General features: G+C 42.3%; 1 protein-coding gene and 1 pseudogene across 1 annotated transcript in view; one reads left to right on the top strand and one right to left on the bottom strand.

Moving 5' to 3' along the window:
- The window catches only part of LOC139754976 (ATP synthase mitochondrial F1 complex assembly factor 1 pseudogene), a 5,611-nt pseudogene extending 1,600 nt beyond the window's left edge, over positions 1-4,011 (top strand).
- Positions 1-25,263, bottom strand: part of Clbn (Nuclear export mediator factor NEMF homolog Clbn) — a 908,728-nt gene that overhangs the window by 708,671 nt on the left and 174,794 nt on the right. The window lies entirely within an intron of this gene.

Genomic DNA, 25,263 nt, shown 5'->3' with positions numbered 1-25,263 from the left:
ATATATATATATATATATTAATCTAAATGATGATGGTGATTTGAATGCAAAGGTGTAACCAAGATGAGAAAAAAGGAGAGATAGGTAGTATGTTTGAGGAGAGGAACCTGGATGTTTTGGCTCTGAGTGAAACGAAGCTCATGGGTAAAGGGGAAGAGTGGTTGGGGAATGTCTTAGGGGTAAAGTCAGGGGTTAGTGAGAGGACAAGAGCAAGGGAAGGAGTAGCACTACTCCTGAAACAGGAGTGGTGGGAGTATGTGATAGAGTGTAAGAAAGTAAAACTTTGGATTGATAGGGGTAAAACTGAAAGTTGATGGAGAGAGATGGGTGATTATTGGTGCATATGCACGTGGGCATGAGGAGAAAGATCATGAGGGGCAAGTATTTTAGGAGCAGCTGAATGAGTGTGTTAGTGGTTTTGATGAACGAGGCCTGGTTATAGTGATGGGTGATTTGAATGTAAAGGTGAGTAATGTGGCAGTTGACAGAATAATTGGTATACATGGGGTGTTCATTGTTGTAAATGGAAATGGTGAAGAGCTTGTAGATTTGTGTGCTGAAAAAGGACTGGTGATTGAGAATTCAAAATTCAAAATACAAATGGGAACTTCAGTGCAGGGCGCAAATGGGGAGGTGATAACAAGTAGTGGTGATGTGAGAAGGAGATGGAGTGAGTATTTTGAAGGTTTGTTGAATGTGTTTGATGATAGAGTGGCAGATATAGGGTGTTTTGGTCGAGGTGGTGTGCAAAGTGCGAGGGTTAGGGAAAATGATTTGGTAAACAGAGAAGAGGTAGTAAAAGCTTTGCGGAAGATGAAAGCCGGCAAGGCAGCAGGTTTGGATGGTATTGCAGTGGAATTTATTAAAAAAGGGGGTGACTGTATTGTTGACTGGTTGGTAAGGTTATTTAATGTATGTATGACTCATGGTGAGGTGCCTGAGGATTGGCAGAATGCGTGCATAGTGCCATTGTACAAAGGCAAAGGGGATAAGAGTGAGTGCTCAAATTACAGAGGTATAAGTTTGTTGAGTATTCCTGGCAAATTATATGGGAGGGTATTGATTGACAGGGTGAAGGCATGTACAGAGCATCAGATTGGGGAAGAGCAGTGTGGTTTCAGAAGTGGTAGAGGATGTGTGGATCAGGTGTTTGCTTTGAAGAATGTATGTGAGACATACTTAGAAAAGCAAATGGATTTGTATGTAGCATTTATGGATCTGGAGAAGGCATATGATAGAGTTGATAGAGATGCTCTGTGGAAGGTATTAAGAATATATGGTGTGGGAGACAAGTTGTTAGAAGCAGTGAAAAGTTTTTATCGAGGATGTAAGGCATGTGTACGTGTAGGAAGAGAGGAAAGTGATTGGTTCTCAGTGAATGTAGGTTTGTGGCAGGGGTGTGTGATGTCTCCATGGTTGTTTAATTTGTTTATGGATGGGGTTGTTAGGGAGGTGAATGCAAGAGTTTTGGAAAGAGGGGCAAGTATGCAGTCTGTTGTGGATGAGAGAGCTTGGGAAGTGAGTCAGTTGTTGTTTGCTGATGATACAGCACTGGTGGCTGATTCATGTGAGAAACTGCAGAAGCTGGTGACTGAGTTTGGTAAAGTGTGTGAAAGAAGAAAGTTGAGAGTAAATGTGAATAAGAGCAAGGTTATTAGGTACAGTAGGGTTGAGGGTCAAGTCAATTGGGAGGTAAGTTTGAATGGAGAAAAACTGGAGGAAGCGAAGTGTTTTAGATATCTGGGAGTGGATTTGGCAGTGGCTGGAACCATGGAAGCAGAAGTGAATCATAGGGTGGGGGAGGGGGCGAAAATTCTGGAAGCCTTGAAGAATTTGTGGAAGTCGAGAACATTATCTCGGAGAGCAAAAATGGGTATTTTGAAGGAATAGTGGTTCCAACAATGTTGTATGGTTGCAGGGCGTGGGCTATGGATAGAGTTGTGCGCAGGAGGGTGGACGTGCTGGAAATGAGATGTTTGAGGACAATATGTGGTGTGAGGTGGTTTGATCAAGTAAGTAATAATAGGGTAAGAGAGATCTGTGGTAATAAAAGAGTGTGGTTGAGAGAGCAGAAGAGGGTGTTTTGAAATGGTTTGGCCACATGGAGAGAATGAGTAAGAAAAGATTGACCAAGAGGATATATGTGTCTGGGGTGGAGGGAATGAGGAGAAGTGGGAGACCACATTGGAGGTGGAAAGATGGAGTGAAAAAGATTTTGAGTGATCGGGGCCTGAACATGCAGGAGGGTGAAAGGCGTGCAAGGAATAGAGTGAATTGGAACGATGTGGTATACCGGTGTCGATGTGCTGTCAATGGATTGAACCAGGGAATGTGAAGCGTCTGGGGTAAAGCATGGAAAGTTCTGTGTGGCCTGGATGTGGAAAGGGAGGTGTGGTTTCGGTACATTATTACATGACAGCTAGAGACTGAGTGTGAACGAATGGGGCCTTTGTTGTCTTTTTCTCGCATTACCTCGCACACATGAGGGGGGAGGGTGTTGTTATTCCATGTGTGGCGAGGTGGCGATGGGAATGAATAAAGGGAGACAGCATGAATTATGTACATGTGTATATATGTATATGTCTGTGTGTGTATATATATGTATACATTGAGATGTATAGGTATGTATATTTGCGTGTGTGGACGTGAATGTATATACATGTGTATGTGGGTGGGTTGGGCCATTCTTTCGTCTGTTTCATTGCGCTTCCTCACTAACCCAGGAGACAGCGACAAAGCAAAATAAATAATAATGAATAAATATATATTAATCTAGCTCGAACGTAACATGGCTGTTACGTTCGAGCTAGATTAATTCGTTTGGTTTTAGTAACGTTTCAGACTATATTCCAGTATTTATTCTTAAAAATATCATGAACATAGATGTCCTCATGTAATACGGCTTCTGCTGTGGTAGAGAGCTAAGAGAGGCTGATCATATACGTTACTTTGATAATGAACCAACTGGGTCATCGATAGTCTTTAGTAGTACATGCAGCCTGGTCCATCATGAGCAAATAGCCTGTGAGTACTTCCAGCTATGTTATGATAAAAGCCATATAAGAACTAAAGAAAAACCCATATTTTGAGAAATATGCAGCAAAGATTGCAAAGCTCCAAAAGGAGTCACCAGAAGAATTCTTAGCAAAGATTAGGAAGGGTAAAGAAATAAAAGAGAGCCAGCCTGGTGGTTATGGGTTTACAGAAGTAGCCAAGAAATCTAAGAACGCTGTTGCAAAAGATGCTTATGCTCCAAGTAAGAAGCTCGACAGTATAATGAAGATTGAACTTCTGAAGTGTAAAAGCAATGAAGAAGTGAAATATATTTGGACTGAGCATTTTCGTCACAAGGATGCAGTAAGTGGAATCATTCCAGCCAGCACTTATGATAAACTACAGGAAACAGCTCAAGAATACTCAACTTTCATCTTCCCACTTCCAAGGCATAAAGGTTATGAATTTATCCTTGCACAATTTGAGGCTCATGAAGTACATTTTACTTCTCTTATAAATTATCAGGCCTACAAAGAGAATGCCCCAGAATGTCTGACACTGGTACACTATCCTGACCTAAAAAGAAGAAAGAAACATAGTCTTCATGCATGGTGAATATGACAAGAATGTACTTAATGCCTTCAAGGCCCAGTTTCTGGTCAACCAGCTTCAGCTTTATTATGGTGGCAGTGACAGAGTTAAAACAGCATTATTGGAGATGTTTCATCTTTCACCAGAGCAGTTCAAGCACATGGAGTTTGTCAACCAGCTGGAAGAATTTGACCTAAGTGTGCTTTCTAACCACAATAAGAAGTGAAGAAAACAACTGAAATTGTAAAATAACCATCATTCGGTAATGCAAGTCTTTATTGTTTTGTATATACTGATATAATTATATTATATCAGTTATATTATATCAATTAATTATATTATATCCCTGGGGTTAGGGGAGAAAGAATACTTCCCACACATTCCTCACGTGTCATAGAAGGCGACTAAAGGGGATGTGAGCGGGAGCCAGAAACCCTCCGCTCCTTGTATTTTAACTTTCTAAAAGGGGAAACAGAAGGAGTCACGTGGGGAGTGCTCATCCTCCTCGAAGGCTCAGATTGGGGTGTCTAAATGTGTCTGGATGTAAACAAGATGAGAAAAAAGGAGAGATACGTAGTATGTTCGAGGAAAGGAACCTGGATGTTTTGGCTCTGAGTGAAACGAAGCTCAATGGTAAAGGGGAAGAGTGGTTTGGGAATGTCTTGGCAGTAAAGTCAGGGGTTAGTGAGAGGACAAGAGCAAGGGAAGGAGTAGCACTACTCCTGAAACAGGAGTAGTGGGAGTATGTGATAGTGTGTAAGAAAGTAAACTCTAGATTGATATGGGTAAAACTGAGAGTTGATGGAGAGAGATGGGTGATTATTGGTGCATATGCACCTGGGCATGAGAAGAAAGATCATGAGAGGCAAGTGTTTTGGGAGCAGCTGAACAAGTGCGTTAGTGGTTTTGATGCACGAGACCGGGTTATAGTGATAGGTGATTTGAATGCAAAGGTGAGTAATGTGGCAGTCGAGGGAATAATTGGTATACATGGGGTGTTCAGTGTTGTAAATGGAAATGTTGAAGAGCTTGTAGATTTATATGCTGTAAAAGGACTGGTGATTGGGAATACCTAGTTTAAAAAGAGAGATATACATAAGTATACGTATGTAAGTAGGAGAGATGGCCAGAGAGCGTTATTGGATTATGTGTTAATTGATAGGCGTGCAAAAGACTTTTGGATGTTAATGTGCCTAGAGGCTGGAGGGATGTCTGATCATTATCTTGTGGAGGCGAAGGTGAAGATTTATAGAGGTTTTCAGAAAAGAAGAGAGAATTTTGGGGTGAAGAGAGTGGTGAGAGTAAGTGAGCTTGGGAAGGAGACTTGTGTGAGGAAGTATCAGGAGAGACTGAGTACAGAATGGAAAAAGGTGAGAACAAAGGAGGTAAGGGGAGTGGGGGAGGAAAGGGATGTATTTAGGGAAGCAGTGATGGCTTGCGCAAAAGATGCTTGTGGCATGAGAAGCGTGTGAGGTGGGCAGATTAGAATGGGTAGTGAGTGGTGGGATGAAGAGGTAAGATTATTAGTGAAAGAGAAGAGAGAGGCATTTGGACGATTTTTGCAGGGAAATAATGCAAATGAGTGGGAGATGTATAAAAGAAAGAGGAAGGAGGTCAAGAGAAAGGTGCAAGAGGTGAAAAAGAGGGCAAATGAGAGTTGGGGTGAGAGAGTATCATTAAATTTTAGGGAGAATAAAAAGATGTTTTGGAAGGAGGTAAATAAAGTGCGCAAGACAAAGGAACAAATGGGAACTTCAGTGAAGGGGGCAAATGGGGAGGTGATAACAAGTAGTGGTGATGTGAGGAGATGGAGTGAGTATTTTGAAGGTTTGTTGAATGTGTTTCATGATAGAGTGGCAGATATAGGGTGTTTTGGTCGAGGTGGTGTGCAAAGTTAGAGGGTTAGGGAAAATGATTTGGTAAATAGAGAAGAGGTAGTAAAAGCTTTGCAGAAGATGAAAGCTGGCAAGGCAGCGGGTTTGGACGGCATTGCAGTGGAATTTATTAAAAAAAGGGGGTCACTGTATTGTTGACTAGTTGGTAAGGTTATCTAATGTATGTATGATTCATGGTGAGGTGCCTGAGGATTGGCGAAATGCTTGCATAGTGCCATTGTACAAAGGCAAAGGGCATAAGAGTGAGTGCTCAAATTAGAGAGGTATAAGTTTGTTGAGTATTCCTGGGAAATTATATGGGAGGGTATTGACTGAGAGGGTGAAGGCATGTACAGAGCATCAGATTGGGGAAGAGCAGTGTGGTTTCAGAAGTGGTAGAGGATGTGTGGATCAGGTGGTTGCTCTGAAGAATGTATGAGAAATACGTCTGGGGTAAACCATAGAAAGTTGTGTGGGGCCTGGATGTCGAAAGGGAGCTGTGGTTTCGGGCATTATTGCATGACAGCTAGAGACTGAGTGTGAACGAATGGGGCCTTTGTTGTCTTTTCCTAGCGATACCTCGCACACGAGGGGGGAGGGGGATGGTATTCCATGTGTGGCGAGGTGGCGATGGGAATGAATAAAGGCAGACAGTGTGAACTGTGTGCATGGGTATATATGTATGTGTCTGTGTGTGTATATGTATGTGTACATTGAGATGTATAGTGTATGTATATTTGCGTGAGTGGACGTGTATGTATATACATGTGTATGGGGGTGGGTTGGGCCATTTCTTTCGTCTGTTTCCTTGCGCTACCTCGCAAACGCGGGAGACAGCGACAAAGCAAAATAATATAATAAAAATATTTTTTTTTTTTTGCTTTGTCACTGTTTCCTGTGTTTGCGAGGTAACGCAAGGAAACAGACGAAAGAAATGGCCCAACCCCCCCCCATACACATGTATATACATACGTCCACACACGCAAATATACATACCTACAAAGCTTTCCATGGTTTACCCCAGATGCTTCACATGCCCTGATTCAATCCACCGACAGCACGTCAACCCCGGTATACCACATCGATCCAATTCACTCTATTCCTTGCCCTCCTTTCATCCTCCTGCATGTTCAGGCCCCGATCACACAAAATCTTTTTCACTCCATCTTTCCACCTCCAATTTGGTCTCCCACTTCTCCTCGTTCCCTCCACCTCCGACACATATATCCTCTTGGTCAATCTTTCCTCACTCATTCTCTCCATGTGCCCAAACCATTTCAAACACCCTCTTCTGCTCTCTCAACCAACGCTCTTTTTATTTCCACACATCTCTCTTACCCTTACGTTACTTACTCGATCAAACCACCTCACACCACACATTGTCCTCAAACATCTCATTTCCAGCACATCCATCCTCCTGCGCACAACTCTATCCATAGCCCACGCCTCGCAACCATACAACATTGTTGGAACCACTATTCCTTCAAACATACCCATTTTCGCTTTCCGAGATAATGTTCTCAACTTCCACACATTCTTCAAGGCTCCCAGGATTTTCACCCCCTCCCCCACCCTATGATCCACTTCCGCTTCTATGGTTCCATCCGCTGCCAGATCCACTCCCAGATATCTAAAACACTTTACTTCCTCCAGTTTTTCTCCATTCAAACTTACCTCCCAATTGACTTGACCCTCAACCCTACTGTACCTAATAACCTTGCTCTTATTCACATTTACTCTTAACTTTCTTCTTTCACACACTTTATCAAACTCAGTCACCAGCTTCTGCAGTTTCTCACATGAATCAGCCACCAGCGCTGTATCATCAGCGAACAACAACTGACTCACTTCCCAAGCTCTCTCATCCCCAACAGACTTCATACTTGCCCCTCTTTCCAAAACTCTTGCATTCACCTCCCTAACAACCCCATCCATAAACAAATTAAACAACCATGGAGACATCACACACCCCTGCCACAAACCTACATTCACTGAGAACCAATCCCTTTCCTCTCTTCCTACACGTACACATGCCTTACATCCTCGATAAAAACTTTTCACTGCTTCTAACAACTTGCCTCCCACACCATATATTCTTAATACCTTCCACAGAGCATCTCTATCAACTCTATCATATGCCTTCTCCAGATCCATAAATGCTACATACAAATCCATTTGCTTTTCTAAGTATTTCTCACATACATTCTTCAAAACAAACACCTGATCCACACATCCTCTACCACTTCTGAAACCACACTGCTCTTCCTCAATCTGATGCTCTGTACATGCCTTCACCCTTTCAATCAATACCCTCCCATATAATTTACCAGGAATACTCAACAAACTTATACCTCTGTAATTTGAGCACTCACTCTTATCCCCTTTGCCTTTGTACAATGGCACTATGCATGCATTCCGCCAATCCTCAGGCACCTCACCATGAGTCATACATACATTAAATAACCTTACCAACCAGTCAATAATACAGTCACCCCCTTTTTTAATAAATTCCACTGCAATACCATCCAAACCTGCTGCCTTGCCGGCTTTCATCTTCCGCAAAGCTTTTACTACCTCTTCTCTGTTTACCAAATCATTTTCCCTAACCCTCTCACTTTGCACACCACCTCGACCAAAACACCCTATATCTGTCACTCTATCATCAAACACATTCAACAAACCTTCAAAATACTCACTCCATCTCCTTCTCACATCACCACTACTTGTTATCACCTCCCGATTTGCGCCCTTCACTGAAGTTCCCATTTGCTCCCTTGTCTTACACACTTTATTTACCTCCTTCCAGAACATCTTTTTATTCTCCCTAAAATTTAATGATACTCTCTCACCCCAACTCTCATTTGCCCTCTTTTTCACCTCTTGCACCTTTCTCTTGACCTCCTGTCTCTTTCTTTTATACATCTCCCACTCAATTGCATTTTTTCCCTGCAAAAATCGTCCAAATGCCTCTCTCTTCTCTTTCACTAATAATCTTACTTCTTCATCCCACCACTCACTACCCTTTCTAATCAACCCACCTCGCACTCTTCTCATGCCACAAGCATCTTTTGCGCAATCCATCACTGATTCCCTAAATACATCCCATTCCTCCCCCACTCAACTTACTTCCATTGTTCTCACCTTTTTCCATTCTGTACTCAGTCTCTCCTGGTACTTCCTCACACAAGTCTCCTTCCCAAGCTCACTTACTCTCACCACCCTCTTCACCCCAACATTCACTCTTCTTTTCTGAAAACCCATACAAATCTTCACCTTAGCCTCCACAACATAATGATCAGACATCCCTCCAGTTGCACCTCTCAGCACATTAACATCCAAAAGTCTCTCTTTCGCGTGCCTGTCAATTAACACGTAATCCAATAACGCTCTCTGGCCATCTCTCCTACTTACATATGTATACTTATGTATATCTTACTTTTTAAACCAGGTATTCCCAATCATCAGTCCTTTTTCAGCACATAAATCTACAAGCTCTTCACCATTTCCTTTCCATTTACAACACTGAACACCCCATGTATACCAATTATTCCCTCAACTGCCACATTACTCACCTTTGCATTCAAATCACCCATCACTATAACCCGGTCTCGTGCATCAAAACCACTAACACACTCATTCAGCTGCTCCCAAAACACTTGCTTCTCATGATCTTTCTTCTCATGCCCAGGTGCATATGCACCAATAATCACCCATCTCTCTCCATCAACTTTCAGTTTTACCCATATTAATCGAGAATTTTTTTTCTTACATTCTATCACATACTCCCACAACTCCTGTTTCAGGAATACTGCTACTCCTTCCCTTGCTCTTGTCCTCTCACTAACCACTGACTTTGCTCCCAAGACATTCTCAAACCACTCTTCCCCTTTACCCTTGAGCTTCGTTTCACTAAGAGCCAAAACATCCAGGTTCCTTTCCTCAAACATACTACCTATCTCTCCTTTTTTCACATCTTGGTTACATCCACACACATTTAGACACCCCAGTCTGAGCCTTCGAGGAGGATGAGTACTCCCGCATGACTCCTTCTTCTGTTTCCCATTTTAGATAGTTAAAAAATACAAGGAGGGGAGGATTTCTGGCCCCCCGCTCCCATCCCCTCTAGTCGCCTTCTACGACACGCAAGGAACGCTAGGGAAGTATTCTTTCACCCCTATCCCCAGGGATAATATATATATATATATATACATATACATACACATACACATACATACGCACATATACACACACACACACACATATACATATATATACATATGAAAAATGTAAGAAATACTTTAGAAAACTGAAACTTCTAGCTCGAAATGAAATGAAAAAATGAATGTCACATAATGGTTCAACCTCTGCCTATGGAAAAGGGAAATGTATAATTTATTTACACAAACGTCAATAGTAGTTCTCATCAATTTAACCACTGTATCAATAAGCTTCAATGTCTAAGCTACATTTTTTCCAATTTCACTATTTTCTAGTCAAAGCACCATGTATGAAAACTATTACTCCAGTAACACAACTATAAACATTTACTTCCCCTTTATATATATATATATGAAGAGTTGATAGAGATGCTCTGTGGAAGGTATTAAGAATATATGGTGTGGGAGGCAAGTTGTTAGAAGCAGTGAAAAGTTTTTATCGAGGATGTAAGGCATGAGTACGTGTAGGAAGAGAGGAAAGTGATTGGTTCTCAGTGAACGTAGGTTTGCGGCAGGGGTGTGTGATGTCTCCATGGTTGTTTAATTAGTTTATGGATGGGGTTGTTAGGGAGGTAAATGCAAGAGTTTTGGAAAGAGGGGCAAGTATGAAGTCTGTTGGGGATGAGAGAGCTTGGGAAGTGAGTCAGTTGTTGTTCGCTGATGATACAGCGCTGGTGGCTGATTCATGTGAGAAACTGCAGAAGCTGGTGACTGAGTTTGGTAAAGTGTGTGAAAGAAGAAAGTTAAGAGTAAATGTGAATAAGAGCAAGGTTATTAGGAACAGTAGGGTTGAGGGTCAATTCAATTGGGAGGTGAGTTTGAATGGAGAAAAACTGGAGGAAGTGAAGTGTTTTAGATATCTGGGAGTGGATCTGGCAGCGGATGGAACCATGGAAGCGGAAGTGGATCATAGGGTGGGGGAGGGGGCGAAAATTCTGGGAGCCTTGAAGAATGTGTGGAAGTCGAGAATATTATCTTGGAAAGCAAAAATGGGTATGTTTGAAGGAATAGTGGTTCCAACAATGTTGTATGGTTGCGAGGCGTGGACTATGGATAGAGTTGTGCGCAGGAGGATGGATGTGCTGGAAATGAGATGTTTGAGGACAATGTGTGGTGTGAGGTGGTTTGATCGAGTAAGTAACGTAAGGGTAAGAGAGATGTGTGGAAATAAAAAGAGCGTGGTTGAGAGAGCAGAAGAGGGTGTTCTGAAATGGTTTGGTCACATGGAGAGAATGAGTGAGGAAAGATTGACCAAGAGGATATATGTGTCGGAGGTGGAGGGAACGAGGAGAAGAGGGAGACCAAATTGGAGGTGGAAAGATGGAGTGAAAAAGATTTTGTGTGATCAGGGCCTGAACATGCAGGAGGGTGAAAGGAGGGCAAGGAATAGAGTGAATTGGAGCGATGTGGTATACCGGGGTTGACGTGCTGTCAGTGGATTGAATCAAGGCATGTGTATGGGGGTGGGTTGGGCCATTTCTTTCGTCTGTTTCCTTGCGCTACCTCGCAAACGCGGGAGACAGCGACAAAGCAAAAAAAAAAATATATATATATATATATATATATATATATATATATATATATATATATATATATATATATATATATATATTCCTATGAGTCCACGGGGAAAATGAAACACGAAAAGTTCCCAAGTGCTCTCGTGTAATAATCACATCATCAGGGGAGACACAAGAGCGTCTCTATCAACTCTATCATATGCCTTCTCCAGGTCCATAAATGCTATATACAAATCCATTTGATTTTCTAAGTATTTCTCACATACATTCTTCAAAGCAAACACCTGATCCACACATCCTCTACCACTTCTGAAACCACACTGATCTTCCCCAATCTGATGCTCTGTACATGCCTTCACCCTCTCAATCAATACCCTCCCATATAATTTACCAGTAATACTCAACAAACTTATACCTCTGTAATTTGAGCACTCACTCTTATCCCCTTTGCCTTTGTACAATGGCACTATGCAAGCATTCCGCCAACCCTCAGGCACCTCACCATGAATCATACATACATTAAATAACCTTACCAACCAGTCAACAATACAGTCACCCCATTTTTTAATAAATTCCACTGCAATACCATCCAAACCTGCTGCCATGCTGGCTTTCGTCTTCCGCAAAGCTTTTACTATATTCCTATATTCCTATGAGTCCACGGGGAAAATGGAACACAATAAGTTCCCACGTGAACTCTCGTGTAATAATCACATCATCAGGGGAGACACAAGACACTACCTCTAATGTGGGAGACAGCAATTAAATATAATAATAATATCAATAAATCCATATATACATATCTTTTATACAAATTTGCCATTTCCCCTCGTCAATGAGGTAGCATTGAAAACAGAGAACTGAACCTTAGAGGGAATATCCTCTCTTGGCCCCCTGCTCTGTTCTTTTTTTCAGAATAGTAAAAAACAGGAGGGGAGGATTTCCAGCCACCCGCTTTCTCTCCTTTTAGTCACCTTCTATGACATGCAGGGAACACATGGGAAGTATGTGGTGAGAGTTGGGTTGATCGAGTAAGTAAAGTAAATGTAAGGGTAAGGAAAATGTGTGAAAATAAAAAGAATATGGTCAAAAGAGCAGAAGACAGTGTGTTGATAATACAGCGCTGGTGGCTGATGTGGGTGAGAAAGTGCAGAAGTCGGTGACTGAGTTTGGTAAAGTGTGTGAAATAAGAAAGCTGAGATTAAATGTGAATATGAACAAGGTTATTAGGTTCTGTAGGGTTGAGGGACAAGTTAGTTGGTAGGTAAGTTTGAATGGAGTAAAACTGGAGGAAGTGAAGTGTTTTAGATATCTGGGAGTGGATTTAGCAGTGGATGGAACCATGGAAGTGGAAGTGAGCTTCAAGGTGGAGGAGGGGGCGAAGGTTTTGGGAGCGTTGAAGAATGTGTGGAAGGTGAGAGAGTTATCTCGGAGGGCAAAAATGGGTATGTTTGGAGGAATAGTGGTTCCAACAATGTTATATGGCTGGGAGGCTTGGGCTATATAGTTGTGCGGAGGAGGGTGGATGTGTTGGAAATGAAATGTATGAGGACAACATGTGGTGTGAGGTGGTTTGATGGAGTAAGTAATGATGGGGTAAGTGTGGTAATAAAAACAGTGTGGTTGAAAGAGCAAAAGATGGTGTGTTGAAATGGTTTGGTCACATGGAGAGAATGATTGAGGAAAGATTGACAGAGAGGATATATGTGTCAGAGGTAGAGGGAACGATAAAAAGTGGGAGACCATATTGGAGGTGGATGGATGGAGTGAAAATGATTTCAAGTGATCAGGGCCTGAACATACAGAAGGGTGAAAGGCGTGCAAGGAAAAAAGTGAACTGGATTTATCTATTTATTTATTATACTTTGTCGCTACCTTCCGTGTTAGCGATGCAGCACAAGGAAATAGACAAGAGAATGACCCAACCCACCCAAATACACTTATATATACATAAATACCCACACACTCACATATACATACCCATACATTTAAACGTATACATACAAATGCATACACAGACATATACATATATAAACATTCATACTTGCTGCCTTCATCCAATTCCCATCGCCAACCTGCCACACACGATATGGCAACCCCCCTCCCCCGTGCGCGTGCGAGGTAACACTAGGAAAAGACAAAAAAGGCCACAATCGTTCACACTCAGTCTCTAGCTGTCATGTGTAATGCGCCAAAACCACAGCTCCCTTTCCATGTCCAGGTCCCACAAAACTTTAAATGATTTACCCCTGACGCTTCATATGCCCTGGTTCAATCCACTGACAGCACATCAACCACGGTAGACCACAATGTTCTAATTCACACTATTCCTTGCACTCCTTTCACTCCAATCGCTCAAATTTTTTTTCACTCCATCCTTCCACCTCCAATTTGATCTCCCACTTCTCCTCTTTCCCTTGACCTCTGACATATGCATCCTCTTTGTCAATCTTTCTTCACTCATTCTCTCCATGTGATCAAACCATTTCAATACACCCTCTTCCACTGTCTCAACCACACTCTTTTTATTACCAAGTATCTCTCTTACCCTTCCATTACTTACTCGATCAAACCACCTCACACCATACATTGTCCTCAAACATCTCATTTCGAATACATCCACCCTCCTCTGCACCCTATGTACAGCTCATGCTTTGCAACCACATAACATGGTTGGAACCACTATTCCTTCAAACATACCCATTTTTGCTCTCCGAGATAACGTTCATGCCTTCCACACATTCTTCAACACTCCCAGAACCTTCGACCCTCCCCCATCCTGTGACTCACTTCCACTTCCATGGTTCCATCTGCTGCCAAATCCACTCCCAGTTATCTAAAACACTTCACTTAATCCAGTTTTTCTCCTATCAAACTTACCTCCCAATTGACCTCTCCCCCAATCCTACTTAACCTAATAACCTTGCTCTTATTCACATTTACTCTCAGCTTTCTTCTTTCAAACACTTTACCAAACTCAGTCACCAGCTTCTGCAGTTTCTCACCCAAATCGGCCATCAGTGAACAACAACTGACTCACTTCCCAGGCTCTCTCATCCACAACAGACTGCATACTTGCCCCTCTCTCCAAAACTCTTGCATTCACCTCCCTAACAACCCCATCCATAAACAAATCAAAGAACCATGGAGACATCACACACCCCTGCCACAAACCAACATTCACTGGGAACAATCACTTTCCTCTTTTTCTACTTGTACACATGCCTTACATCCTCAATAAAAACTTTTCACTGTCTCTAGCAACTTATCTCCCACACCATATACTCTTAATACCTTCCACACAGCATCTTTATCAATTCTATCACATGCCTTCTCCAGATCCATAAATGCTACATACAAATCTATCTGTTTTTCTAAGTATTTCCCACATACATTCTTCAAAACAAACAACTGATCCACACATCCTCTACCACTTATGAAACCACACTGCTCTACCCCAATCTGATGCTCTGTACATGCCTTCGCCCTCTTAATTAATACCCCCCCATATAATTTCCCAGGAATACTCAACAAATTTATACCTCTGTAATTTGAGCACTCACCTTTATCCCCCTTGCCTGTGTACAATGGCACTATGCATGTGTTCAGCCAATCCTCAGGCACGTCACCGTGAACCATACATACATTGAATATTCTCACCAACCAATTAACAACAGTCACCCTCTTTTTCAAATTTCCATTGTAATGCAATCCAAACCCACCGCCTTGCTGGCTTTCATCTTCTGCAAAGCTTTCAGTACCTCCTCTCTACCAAACTATTCTCCCTGACCCTCTCACTTTGCACACCCTATCTCTGCCACTCTATCATCAAACACATTCAATAAACCTTCAAAATACTCACTCCATCTCCTAACTTCACCACTACTTGCTATTACCTCCCCATTATCCCCCCTTCACCGACGTTCCCATTTGTTGTCTTGTCCTATGCACTTTATTTACCTCCTTCCAAAACATCTTTCTATTCTCCCTAAAATTTACAGATATGCTCTCACCTCAACTCTCATTTGCCCTCTTTTTTACCTCTTGCACCTTTCTCTTGACATCTCCCAGTCATTTCCACAATTTCCCTGCAAAAATTGTCCAAATGCCTCTCTCTTCTCTTTTGCTAACAATCTCACTTCTTCATCCCACCACTCACTACCCTTTCTAATCTGCCCACCTCCCACCATTTTTATGCCACAGGCATCTTTTGCGCAAGCCATCACTGCTTCCCTACATATTTCCTGTTCCTCCCCCACTCCCCTCACATCATTTGCTCTCACCTTTTTCCATTCTGCACTCAATCTTCCCTGGTACTTACTCACACAAGTCACTTTTCCAAGCTCACTTACTCTCACCAATCTCTTCACCCAAACATTATCTCTTCTTTTCTGAAAACCTCTACAAATCTTCACCTTTGCCTCCACAAGATATGATCAGACATCCCTTCAGCTGCCCCTCTCAGCACATTAACATCCAAAAGTTTCTCTTTCATGCACCTATCAATTAACATGTAATCCAATAACGCTCTCTGGCGATCTCTCCTACTTACATACGTATACTTATGTATATCTTTCTTTTTAAACCAGGTATTCCCAATCACCAGTCCTTTTTCAGCACAGAAATCTACAAGCTCTTTGCCATTTCCATTTACAACACTGAACTCCCCATGTACACCAATTATACCCTCAACTGCCATAATACTCACCTTTGCATTCAAATCACCATCACTATAACCTGGTCTTGTACACCAAAGCTGCTAACACACTCACTCAGCTGCTCCCAAAACACTGAAACAGGATTTGTGGGAGCGTGTGATAGAGTGGAAGAAAGTAAATTCTTGATTGATATGGGTAAAACTAAAAGTGGGTGAAGAGAGATGGGTGATTATTGGTGCTTATGCACCTGGTCAAGAGAAGAAATATCATTAGATGTAAGTGTGTCAGAAGCTTTGGTGCACATGACCAGGTATTAGTGATGGGTGATTTAAATGCGAAAGTGAGTAATGTGGCAGTTGAGGGTGTAATTGGTGTACAAGGGGTATCCAATGTTGTGAACAGAAATGGTGAAGAGCTTGCAGATTTGTGTGCTGAAAGAAGACTGGTGATTGGGAATACCTGGTTTAAAAAGAAAGATATACATAAGTATACGTATGTAAGTAGGAGAGATCGCCAGAGAGTGTTATTGCACATGTGAAGAGCTTGTGGATTTGTGTGCTGAAAGAAGATTGGTGATTGGGAATACCTGGTATAAAAAGAGAGATATACGTAAGTATATGTATGTGAGTAGAAGAGATGGTCAAAGGGCATTATTGGATTACGTGTTAATAGATAGGTTTGTAATACAGAGACTTTTGGATGTCAATGTGCTGAGAGGGGCAGCTGAGAGGAATGTATGATCACTTTCTCGTGGAGGTGAAGGTGAAGATTTGTAGAGGTTTTCAGAAAAGAAGAGAATGATGGGGAGAAGATAGTGGTGAGAGTAAGGAAGCTTAGAAAAGACACAAATGTGGAAGTACCAGGAGAGGCTGAGTGTAGAATGGCAAAAGGTGAGAGCAAATGGTGTAAGGGGAGTAGGTGAGAAATGGGATGTATTTAGGGACGCAGTGGCAGCATGTGCAAAGATGCATATGGCATAAGAAAGATGGGAGGTAGGCGGATTAGAAGGAGTAGGGAATGGTGGGATGAAGAAGTAAAGTTGTTAGTGAAAGAGAAAAGAGAGGCATTTGAATGATACTTACAAGGAAGGAGTGAAACAAGTGGGTGATGTATAAAAGAAAGCAGGAGGAGGTTAAGAGGAACATGCAAGGGTTGAAAAGAAGGGCAAATGAGAGTTGGGGTTGGAGAGTATCATTAAACTTTTCGGAGAATAAAAATGTTTTAGAAGGAGGTAAATAGCGTGTATGACAAGAGAAGAAATGGGTACATCGGTGAAGGGGGCAAGGGGGAAGTAATAACAGGTACTGATGAAGTGAAGAGATGGAGTGAGTACTTTGAAGTTTTGTTGAACGTGTTTTATGATAAAGCGGCTGATATAGGGTGTTTTGGTCGGGGTGGAGTGCAAAGTGAGAGGGTAAGAGAGAATGGTTTGGTTAAGAGAGAAGAGGTAGGGAAAACTTTGTGGAAGATGAAATAAATCTGACAAGGTGGCAGGTTTGGATGGTATTGCAGTATAATTCATTATGAAAGGGGTGATTGTGTCGTGGGCTGGTTGCTAAGGAAATTCAGCATATTTATGGATTATGGTGAAGTGCCTGAAGGTTGGCTGAATGCATGCATAGTGCCATTATACAAAGGGAATGGGGAAATTGTATGGGAGGGTATTACTTGAGAGAAAGAAGGCATGTATAGGGCATCAGATTGGGGAAAAGCAATGTGGTTTCAGAAATGGTAGAGAATCTGTGGATCAGGTGTTTGTGATGAAGTATATGTGCGAAATACCAAGAAAAAGAGATGGTATGTAGCATTTATGGATCTGGAGATGGCATAAAATAGGGTTGATAGAGATGATATGTGGAAGGTCTTAAGAGTAAATGGTATGGGAGATAAGCTGCTAGAAGCAGTGAGAAGTATTTATAAAGGATGTAAGGCATGTATACGAGTAGGAAGATAGGGAGTGACTGGTTTCCAGTGAAGGTCGGTTTGTGGCAGTGATGTGTGATGTCTCCATGGTTGTTTAATCTACTTATTGATGAGGTGGATGGGGTGGTTAGGGAGGTGAATTTGAAGCTTGAAGGAATAGTTGTTCCAACAATGTTATATGGTTGCGAGGCATGGGCTATGGATAGAGTTGTGCAGAGAAGAGTGGATGTGCTGGAAATGAGATGTTTGAGGACAATATGTGGTGTGAGATGGTTTGATCGAGTAAGTAATAATAGGGTAAGAGAGATGTGTGGTAATAAAAAGAGTGTGGTTGAGAGAGCAGAAGCGGGTGTTTTGAAATGGTTTGGTCGCATGGACAGAATGAGTGAGGAAAGATCGACCAAGAGGATATATGTGTCAGAGGTGGAGGGAACGAGGAGAAGTGGGAGACCAAATTGGAGGTGGAATGATGGAGTGAAAAAGATTTTGAGTGATCGGGGCTTGAACATGCAGGAGGGTGAAAGGCGTGCAAGGAATAGAGTTAATTGGAACGATGTGGTATACTGGGGTCGACATGCTCTCAATGGATTGAACCAGGGCATGTGAAGCGTCTGGGGTAAACCATGGAAAGTTCTGAGGGGCCTGGATATGGAAAGGGAGCTGTGGTTTCGGTACATTATTACATGACAGCTAGAGACTGAGTGTGAAGGAATGTGGCCTTTGTTGTCTTTTCCTAGTGGTACCTCATACACATTTGGGGGGAGGGGGTTGTTATTTCAAGTGTGGCGGGGTGGCGATGGGAATGAATAAAGGCAGACAGTATGATTATACACATGTGTATATATGTATATGTCTGTGAGTGTATATATATATGTATATGTTGAGATGTATAGGTATGTATATTTGCGTGTGTATGTGGGTGGGTTGGGGCATTTCTTTTGTCTGTTTCCTTGCGCTACCTTGCTAACACGAGAGACAGCGACAAAGCAAAATAAATAAAATAAATATATATTTTTTTTTTGCTTTGTTGCTGTCTCCTGCGTACATTATTCATACTGTCCGCCTTTATTCATTCCCATCGCCATCCCGCCACAGATGAAACAACACCCCACTCCCCCCCTCATGTGCGCGAGGTAGCACTACGAAAAGACAACAAAGGCCATATTCGTTCACACTCAGTCTCTAGCTGTCATGTAATAATGCACCGAAACCACAGCTTCCTTTCCACATCCAGGCCCTACAGCACTTTCCATGGTTTACCCTATATGCTTCACATGCCCTGGTTCAATCCATTGACAGCACATCGACCCCAGTACACCATATCATTCCAATTCACTCTCTTCTTTGCACACCTTTCACCCTCCTGCAGGTTCAGGCCCCGATCACTCAAAATCTTTTCCACTCCATCTTTCCACCTCCAATTTGGTCTCCCACTTCTCCTCATTCCCTCCACCTCTGACACATATATCCTCTTGGTCAATCTTTCCTCACTCATTCTCTCCATGTGCCCAAACCATTTCAAAACACCCTCTTCTACTCTCTCAACCACAGTCTTTTTATTACCACACGTCTCTCTTACCCTATCATTACTTACTCGATCAAACCACCTCACACCACATATTTTCCTCAAAATATATATATATATATATATATATATATATATATATATATATATATATATATATATATATATATATACATATATATTTATTCATTTTGCTTTGTCGCTGTCTCCCGCATTTGTGAGGTAGCGCAAGGAAACAGACGGAAGAAAATGGCCCAACCCACCACCATACACATGTACATACATACACGTCCACACACGCAAATATACATACCTATACATCTCAATGTACACATATATATACACACACAGACACATACATATATACCCATGCACACAATTCACACTGTCTACCTTTATTCATTCCCATCGGCACCTCGCCACACATGGAATACCATCCCCCTCCCCCCCTCATGTGTGCGAGGTAGCGCTAGGAAAAGACAACAAAGGCCCCATTCGTTCACACTCAGTCTCTAGCTGTCATGCAATAATGCCCGAAACCACAGCTCCCTTTCCACATCCAGGCCCCATACAACTTTCCATGGTTTACCCCAGATGCTTCACATGCCCTGATTCAATCCAATGACAGCACATCAACCCCGGTATACCACATCGATCCAATTCACTCTATTCCTTGCCCGCCTTTCACCCTCCTGCATGTTCAGGCCCCGATCACTCAAAATCTTTTTCACTCCATCTTTCCACCTCCAGTTTGGTCTCCCACTTCTCCTCGTTCCCTCCACCTCCGACACATATATCCTCTTGGTCAATCTTTCCTCACTCATTCTCTCCATGTGCCCAAACCATTTCAAAACACCCTCTTCTGCTCTCTCAACCACGCTCTTTTTATTTCCACACATCTCTCTTCCCTTACATTACTTACTCGATCAAACCACCTCACACCACACATTGTCCTCAAACATCTCATTTCCAGCACATCCACCCTCCTGCGCACAACTCTATCCATAGCCCACGCCTCGCAACCATACAACATTGTTGGAACCACTATTCCTTCAAACATACCCATTTTTGCTTTCCGAGATAATGTTCTCGACTTCCACACATTCTTCAAGGCTCCCAGTATTTTCGCCCCCTCCCCCACCCTATGATTCACTTCTGCTTCCATGGTTCCATCCGCTGCCAGATCCACTCCCAGATAACTAAAACACTTTACTTCCTCCAGTTTTTCTCCATTCAAACTTACCTCCGAATTGACTTGACCCTCAACCCTACTGTTCCTAATAACCTTGCTCTTATTCACATTTACTCTTAACTTTCTTCTTTCACACACTTTACCAAACTCAGTCACCAGCTTCTGCAGTTTCTCACATGAATCAGCCACCAGCGCTGTATCATCAGCGAACAACAACTGACTCACTTCCCAAGCTCTCTCATCCACAACAGACTTCATACTTGCCCATCTTTCCAAATATATATATATATATATATATATATATATATATATATATATATATATATATATGTATACATATATATATATATATTTTGCTTTGTCGCCGTCTCCCGCGTTAGCGAGGTAGTGCAAGGAAAAAGACGAAAGAATGGCCCAACCCACCCACATACACATGTATATACATACAAGTCCACACACGCAAATATTCATACCTATACATCTTAATGTACACATATATATACACACACAGACACATACATATATACCCATGCACACAATTCACATTGTCTGCCTTTATTCATTCCCATCACCACCTCGCCACACATGGAATACCATCCCCCTCCCCCCTCATGTGTGAGAGGTAGCACTAGGAAAAGACAACAAAGGCCCCATTCGTTCACACTCAGTCTCTAGCTGTCATGCAATAATGCCCAAAACCACAGCTCCCTTTCCAAATCCAGGCCCCACACAACTTTCCATGGTTTACCCCAGACGCTTCAAATGCCCTGATTCAATCCACTGACAGCACATCAACCCGGTATACCACATCGATCCAATTCACTCTATTCCTTGCCCGCCTTTCACCCTCCTGCATGTTCAGGCCCCGATCACTCTAAATCTTTTTCACTCCATCTTTCCACCTCCAGTTTGGTCTCCCACTTCTCCTCGTTCCCTCCACCTCCGACACATATATCCTCTTGGTCAATCTTTCCTCACTCATTCTCTCCATGTGCCCAAACCATTTCAAAACACCCTCTTCTGCTCTCTCAACCACGCTCTTTTTATTTCCACACATCTCTCTTCCCTTACATTACTTACTCGATCAAACCACCTCACACCACACATTGTCCTCAAACATCTCATTTCCAGCACATCCACCCTCCTGTGCACAACTCTATCCATAGCCCACGCCTCGCAACCATACAACATTGTTGGAACCACTATTCCTTCAAACATACCCATTTTTGCTTTCCGAGATAATGTTCTCGACTTCCACACATTCTTCAAGGCTCCCAGTATTTTCGCCCCCTCCCCCACCCTATTATTCACTTCTGCTTCCATGGTTCCATCCGCTGCCAGATCCACTCCCAGATATCTAAAACACTTTACTTCCTCCAGTTTTTCTCCATTCAAACTTACTTCCGAATTGACTTGACCCTCAACCCTACTGTTCCTAATAACCTTGCTCTTATTCACATTTACTCTTAACTTTCTTCTTTCACACACTTTACCAAACTCAGTCACCAGCTTCTGCAGTTTCTCACATGAATCAGCCACCAGCGCTGTATCATCAGCGAACAACAACTGACTCACTTCCCAAGCTCTCTCATCCACAACAGACTTCATACTTGCCCCTCTTTCCAAATATATATATATATATATATATATATATATATATATATATATATATATATATATATATATATATATATATTGCTTTGTCACCGTCTCCCGCGTTAGCGAGGTAGTGCAAGGAAAAAGACGAAAGAATGGCCCAACCCACCCACATACACATGTATATACATACACGTCCACACACGCAAATATACATACCTATACATCTCAATGTACACATATATATATACACACACAGACACATACATATATACCCATGCACACAATTCACACTGTCTGCCTTTATTCATTCCCATCACCACCTTGCCACACATGGAATACCATCCCCCTCCCCCCTCATGTGTGAGATGTAGCGCTAGGAAAAGACAACAAAGGCCCCATTCATTCACACTCAGTCTCTAGCTGTCATGCAATAATGCCCAAAACCACAGCTCCCTTTCCACATCCAGGCCCCACACAACTTTCCATGGTTTACCCCAGACGCTTCACATGCCCTGATTCAATCCACTGACAGCACGTCAACCCCAGTATACCACATCGATCCAATTCACTCTATTCTTTGCCCGCCTTTCACCCTCCTGCATGTTCAGGCCCCGATCACTCAAAATCTTTTTCACTCCATCTTTCCACCTCCAGTTTGGTCTCCCACTTCTCCTCGTTCCCTCCACCTCCGACACATATATCCTCTTGGTCAATCTTTCCTCACTCATTCTCTCCATGTGCCCAAACCATTTCAAAACACCCTCTTCTGCTCTCTCAACCACGCCCTTTTTATTTCCACACATCTCTCTTCCCTTACATTACATACTCGATCAAACCACCTCACACCACACATTGTCCTCAAATATCTCATTTCCAGCACATCCACCCTCCTGCGCACAACTCTATCCACAGCCCATGCCTCGCAAAAATACAACATTGTTGGAACAACTATTCCTTCAAACATACCCATTTTTGCTTTCCGAGAAAATGTTCTCGACTTCCAAACATTCTTCAAGTCTCCCAGAATTTTCGCCCCCTCCCGCACCCTATGATTCACTTCCACTTCCATGGTTCCATCCGCTGCCAAATCCACTCCCAGATATCTAAAACACTTTACTTCCTCCAGTTTTTCTCCGTTCAAACTTACATCCCAACTCAATTGACCCTCAACCCTACTGTACCTAAATAACCTTGCTCTTATTCACATTTACTCTTAACTTTCTTCTTTCACACACTTTAACAAACTCAGTCACCACCGTCTGCAGTTTCTCACATGAATCAGCCACCAGCGCTGTATCATCAGCAAACAACAACTGACTCACTTCCCAAGCTCTCTCATCCACAACAGACTGCATACTTGCCACTTTTTCCAAAACTCTTGCATTCACCTCCCTAACAACCCCATCCATAAACAAATTAAGCAACCATGGAGACATCACACACCCCTGCCGCAAACCTACATTAACTGAGAACCAATCACTTTCCTCTCTTCCTACACGTACACATACCTTACATCCTCAATAAAAACTTTTCACTGCTTCTAACAACTTGCCTCCCACACCATATATTCTTAATACCTTCCACAGAGCATCTCTATCAACTCAATCATATGCTTTCTCCAGATCCATAAATGCTACATACAAATCCATTTGCTTTTCTAAGTATTTCTCACATACATTCTTCAAAGCAAACACCTGATCCACACATCCTCTACCACTTCTGAAACCACACTGCTCTTCCCCAATCTGATGCTCTGTACATGCCTTCACCCTCTTAATCAATACCCTCCCATATAATTTACCAGGAATACTCAACAAACTTATACCTCTGTAATTTGAGCACTTACTCTTATCCCCTTTGCCTTTGTACAATGGCACTATGCAAGCATTCCGCCAATCCTCAGGCACCTCACCATGAGTCATACATACATTAAATAAACTTACCAACCAGTGAACAATACAGTCACCTCCTCTTTTAATAAATTCCACTGCAATACCATCCGAACCCACTGCCTTGCCGGCTTTCATCTTTCGTAAAGCTTTTACTACCTCCTCTCTGTTTACCAAATCATTTTCCCTAACCCTCTCACTCTGCACACCACCTCGACCAAAACACCCTATATCTGCCACTCTATCATCAAACACATTCAACAAACCTTCAAAATACTCACTCCATCTCCTTCTCACATCACCACTACTTGTTATCACTTCCCCATTAGCCCCCTACACTGAAGTTCCCATTTGCTCTCTTGTCGTACGCACTTTATTTACCTCCTTCCAAAACATCTTTTTATTCTACCTAAAATTTAATGATACTCTCTCACCCCAACTCTCATTTGCCCTCTTTTTCACCTCTTCCACCTCTCTCTTGATCTCCTGCCTCTTTCTTTTATACATCTCGCACTCATTTGCATTTTCCCCCAGCAAAAATCATCGAAATGCCTCTCTCTTCTATTTCACTAGTAATCTTACTTCTTCATCTCACCACTCACTACCCTTTCTAATCAACCCACCTCCCACACTTCTTATGCCACAAGCATCTTTGCACAAGCCATCACTGCTTCCCTAAATACATCCCATTCCCCCTCGACTCCCCTTAACTCATTTGTTCTCACCTTTTTCCATTCTGTACTCAAACTCTCCTGGTACTTCCTCACACAAGTCTCCTTCCCAAGCTCACTTACTCTCACCACTCTCTTCACCCCAACATTCTCTCTTCTTTTCTGAGAACCCATACAAATGTTCACCTTCGCCCCCACAAGATAATGATCTGACATCCCTCCAGTTGCACCTCTCAGCACATTAACATCCAAAAGTCTCTCTTTCGCGCGCCTATCAATTAACACGTAATCCAATAACGCTCTCTGGCCATCTCTCCTACTTATATATGTATACTTATGTATATCTCGTTTTTTAAACCAGGTATTCCCAATCACCCGTCATTTTTCAGCACATAAATCTAAAAGCTCTTCACCATTTCCATTTACAACAATGAACATCCCATGTATACCAATTATTCCCTCAACTGCCACATTACTCACCTTTGCATTCAAATCACCCATCACTATAACCCGGTCTTGAGCATCAAAACCACTAACACACTCATTCAGCTGCTCCCAAAACACTTGCCTCTCATGATCTTTTTTCTCATGCCCAGGTGAATAAGCACCA

This window comes from Panulirus ornatus, chromosome 1 (genome assembly GCF_036320965.1).
Source record: "Panulirus ornatus isolate Po-2019 chromosome 1, ASM3632096v1, whole genome shotgun sequence".
Lineage (NCBI taxonomy): Eukaryota > Metazoa > Arthropoda > Malacostraca > Decapoda > Palinuridae > Panulirus > Panulirus ornatus.
The sequence above is the reverse complement of the archived record's forward strand: the minus strand, read 5'-3'. Positions and strand labels throughout refer to the sequence as shown.